This window comes from Hevea brasiliensis, chromosome 9 (assembly GCF_030052815.1).
Source record: "Hevea brasiliensis isolate MT/VB/25A 57/8 chromosome 9, ASM3005281v1, whole genome shotgun sequence".
Classification (NCBI taxonomy): domain Eukaryota; kingdom Viridiplantae; phylum Streptophyta; class Magnoliopsida; order Malpighiales; family Euphorbiaceae; genus Hevea; species Hevea brasiliensis.
In genome coordinates this window covers 53,040,701-53,046,113 of record NC_079501.1, presented here as the reverse complement: position 1 = coordinate 53,046,113, position 5,413 = coordinate 53,040,701, and positions in this window count along the sequence as shown.

Sequence of the window (5,413 nt, the reverse complement as noted above, 5' to 3'; positions counted from 1 at the left end):
GGAAATACTATCACTCATATTCTTAACAACTTGAGAATAGAATTTCTAACAAAATATCAAAGGACCTTTTCTATTACACATAAATATATTATGTAAACGGAAAAGTGGAATTGCCTTTTATTAATAAAATATGTACAAGATACATACAAAATGATACGCTTTAAGGCATACTACTAACAGTCCGCCCAGCTACCACATTGACCTCAGTTTACGTTTGTGAGTAAAATATTGATTTTAATTATAATTTCGATATTATTATATTTTCAGGCATGCCCATGCATCACTTATAAATATATATCTATGTAGTTAAATACTAAGCACGTTTTATATTGCATTCTTAATTGATGAAATGCTATGGATGTTGTTTTATGGTAATTTGGAGCAACGTGCATGTGGTGTGTGGTATTGGATATGGACAGGACAGGTAGACACGGCTGGAGCTTGACTCGCTGGGATCCGATCCTTTTATGGATAAGTCGGGGTAGGCATGACTCGAGATGATCTCGCTGGCCCTCGCATTTAGTCTATTAAGCAAAAGTCTAGCTTGAGATGTACTCGCTGGCAGAGGTTGGATTAAGAGAGCTGTATAGGGGATCAGCTCCCATATATGTACTATTTGAATATTATATGGGTGTGTGAGTTCTCCAAATTACCTTTTTGTTGTTTATGATGTGATTTGTGTATGAAAACTATGAAGGTGTTGCATTCCACTCTTTAGGATACATTAGCTTTAGATAGCTATAGAAATTATACTTAAAATCGATATTTTTCTCTCTGAGTCGAACACTCACTCCTGTTTACCTATTTTTTCCAAGATATAGGAGGTCCTTTATTGAGTTCTAACCTGCCTCTCTCCTTCGCAGGTCATTTAGTAATGTCTATTATGTTTTGTATAATTTTACTAAATTTTAGAACTCCACATCTGTTAGAAGTATTTTATTTGATTTGGATCTGTAATATAATGCCATGTTGGATCTGTAAATCTATTAAATGCATGTATGATTGGATTGAATGAGGAAGCTGAGCTCCCATTTGATTTTATGACATGATGAGTATGTGGAGGGTGAGCTGAGCTTTCCAAATTGTTATATATTGTGCTTACAGGTCGGGTGAGTAAAAAACTTTCCGTTGGATAGTCCATGTTATGGTCAGACTCTGTCTGGTTGATTTCTTGAAATTGGGCTCAATATGGGCCTTAGGATTAGATTAAGGAATAGTTAGGCTTACTACGGGCCTTGGAGGCTTTAAGCTGGCCTAGGTCCTAGTGCCAGTCCAGCCCATAGGTTGGGTCGTGACACCTCCCACCATAAATGGCATCACTAATGGTGTTACCATTACAGACAATAATATGCCACCACCTCCCATGACCTTTGAACAGATGATGCAACACATTAAGGATTTGGAAGCAAAGAGTGTTGGTTTAAAAAACTAGAATATTCAACTTGAAAATTCAAGAGCTCCTGAAAATAGTGCAATTCTAGACCTTAACAATGTCTAGCAACCAAAAGGTAAGGAGAAGATGGGCGATGTTAAAGTTAATTTGGCCCGAGGAGTTATTGACTGGGGAAAAGTCAAGGCAACCCTAAAATTTAGCCTAGCTATGATCTTGATGATGACTTTAGTTTGGGCAATTATTCCCCCTTATCATATGTAATTTCTACAGAACCCTTCCTACCAAAGTTCAAATTACCTTCTTTGCACAAGTATGATGGAAAGTTTGATCCAAGGAGTCACCTAACCAATTTCAGAATAACCATGCAATTGCAAAATGTGAATAACCTCATCTTGTGTATGGTTTTTCCATCTATCTTAACTGGATTCACCCATAAGTGGCATTAGGATCTCAATCCAAATTCAATCACAAGTTTCTAATACTTAGGAATTGAGTTTAAGCAAAGATTCATCACATGCATCCCACCTAAAAATTGTCATTTAATTTGCAGAATGTTTGGTAGAAGGAGGTTGAGTCACTATGAAGCTATATTGACTAATTCAATGCTGAGATCATTCAGGTCAAGCATCTGAATCATGAGACTGCATGTTAAGCAATTAACAATTGGCCGAACGATATGAAATTTGTGGATTCCCTAATCAAGAATCTAGCCTAGAATTACTATTAGCTCATAGAGCAAGCCTAGAAGTATATCTGACTGGATGATCGAAAACAATTGTTGAAACTAGATAGAGATGTGAAGGCTAAAGAGAAGAAGAATAGTCTGGACAATGTTGAGAAAAAACCAAGTATCCCTACTAGTGATAGAGATAGAGGGTGACACAAGTTCAGGAACTATACTCCTTTAAGTGAGTCTCGATCTAGAGTACTCATGTGGATTTAGAAGAATGGGGAAATAATTAAACACCTAAAAGGTTTAATCCAAAGACTGCAAAAAGGAGGGATCATAATAAGTTTTATAGATTTCATGATGACTTTAGCCATAACACTAATGACTATAGGCAGTTGAAAGATGAAATTAAGAAACTGGTCAGGGATGGCACCATAAGGCGTTTCACACGCAATACTAGGACAGATGCTGATGGAGATCATAGAGCTAGATTCGAGCATCAGCCAAGGGTAGGTGAGGATGAAGAGCCCATTGGCACCATTAATGTGATAGCAGGAGAGCGGAATCCTGCCAAAACAGAAAGGAAAATAAGCAAGCAGGCGAATAACTTGGATACAGTTTTGGCAGTTAAGGAACTTTGTCAGTTGCCAATAACCTTCAGGAAAGAAGATGATAAGGTAACTCTCCCTTACTCTGATCCTTTGGTTATTAGCATTTGTATGAATAAGTATGTGGTGAAAAAAGTCATAGTTGATATTAGGAGCTCAGTTAATTTAATTACCCTACATGAGAAACTTAGCCTCTAGAAAAAAGATATATTAAAAGTCCCTTATCTTTTAATGGGTTTGGGTGATATATCCATTCCTGTACTTGGCACTACCAATATGACCATTATTATTAGAGATGAACAATTCAAAAGAAAGATGTATGTTAAGTTTGCAATGGGTTTCTTACAATGCAATTTTAGGAAGACCAGTACTGAGTAACCTTGGCATTGTCATAAACATGGAGATGCTATGCTTGAAGCTTTCAGTAATAAGAGGGATAACAGTTGCTTGGGGTACTAAAAAAAATCTGCCTAAGAATGTTACAAATAGTAAACCAAGACAATCTCCTAACTCTTATTGCCAATTGAGTTATTAGATAAATGTTAAACCTAACATTGTAGTTAGTGAGATAGAATTAGATAAAGAAAAGAAAATCAAACTTGGGCATTTGAAAGGCTGAGTAAGAAGGTAGTGTTCCAAGTATTAAAGTCCAGGATGATAACTTTTGCCTGGACACCAGAAGATGTGAAGGGTGTAAACCCAAGAGTTATGACACATAGGCTTAATGTCAACCTAACAGTTAAGCCTGTACAGTAGAAGAAAAGGAGGTTTGCCTTTGATAGCTAGAAAGTGATTGCTGAAGAGGTGGCCAAGTTGAGGAAGACAATACTTATTAAGGAAGTTCAATATCCAACCTGGGTAGCGAATTTTGTCCCTGTAAAAAAGGCTAATGGAAAATGGAGGATGTGTGTTGACTTTACTAATTTGAACAAATTTTGTCCAAAGGATCATTATCCACTCCTAATAATTGACCACTTGGTGGATGCTACAGTAAGACATGTAGTCTGCTTATTGGTGGGATGCCATCTCTGGCTATCATTAAATTCTAATGGAATTAATTGATTATAAAAAAAATAGCCTTCATTACTAATGAAGGCGTGTTTGGCTATAAGGTGATGCCTTTTGGACTTAAAAATGTGGGGGCAACCTATTAAAGGTTAGCCAATGGAATGTTCAATGAGCTAATAGGGAAAACAATTGAGGTATAGGTTGATGACATGATAATCAAAAGTAAGAAATTAGAAGATCATGCAAGTGACATTGCAAAATCCTTTGATGTCTTGGACAGGGTTGGCATGAAACTCAACCAAAAAAAAAAAATGCACCTTTGGGATTAAAGTAAAGAAGTTCCTAAGGTACTTGTACCAGAAAAAGGGATTTAGGCAAGTCTAGAAAAAATCAAGGCAATCATGGACATATAGCCTTCGAAAACCATCAAGGAAATACAGAGGCTCAACAGGCGAGAAACTACCCATGGGCAATGTATGTCATGCTCGGCCAGAAGGTACCTTCCATTCTACGAAACCCTAAAAGCAAAAAGATAGTTCAAGTGGGGCGAGGATTGTTAAATTGCTTTTGAAGAGCTAAAGTCTTTCCTGATTCAACCACCTCTCCTAGATACACAAAGAACAGGTGAGACTCTGTATCTATACTTGTCTACCACTAACAAAACTTTTAGCTCTTGTCACACCCTACCCCTCTGTAAGGCATAACATGATCCCGTAGTATACCTAATGAATTACTAATTTCATCTACTGATAATCCATTAAATACACTACAAGGGATTTTAAAACTTTTCTTACTTTTTTTTTTACAGTGGTGAGCACTATTTACAGGTGTTAAAAACTTTTTGAACTGAAGTGATAGAACTAACACATTTGAATTATTAGGGATTTCTGTAAAAATTTTGGCAGAGTGCCATTTGTATTTTGGATAAAACAGTTCTTCAAGAAACCTGTAAAAAAACACTTCAATATATTTCTCAATCTCAACTCCAACAGTTAAACAACACAATATGTTTTTCAACTCAATCCATAATAATTTTTCAAAGGCTGAGATCAAGAAATACAGTACAAATTTTACAAGCCAAAATATCTCATAATTTACTTTACAACTTCAATGTACAATTTTAATTTATAACTGCTCAAAACCAAAAATAATATATACATACAGTGGTCATACATTACAGTACAAAATGCAAAATGTGGTATACTCAATATACTCGATAATCTCTCGCTGGATGAACTAGCAGTCTAGTCTGCGCTTGATCGATCTGTCTACTGCGGCAATGATAAAAGCTATCATTTGAGACAATGTCTCAGTGGTGCACAACATTAACCAATAAAATTTTAAATCACAATTGATAAGTCATATAAAGAGTGGATACTTAAAACCATAGTTAAATTCAAGACAATAAATGTCAACAAGAATTTAAACTCCATTTCTCAACATCACAATAATTTCAATAAATCAAATCATGATTAAATTCAAAAGACGGTGAATGTCAATAAGAATTTAACTCCATTTCACAATCTCATAATACAAATCAATAAATCACACACAGCTTAATCATGTTCCAAAGTTCAATTCGTCCCAAAAGCCGATGGCTAATGAGGTATTCAATTCATCCCAAAAGTCGATGACTAATGAGGAATAACATAGCTAGCTAGCAAAAATATGAGTACTTATTCGATTCGTCCTCAATAGGCACACACCTCAACACTTCAGCCAGAGAGGGAATTC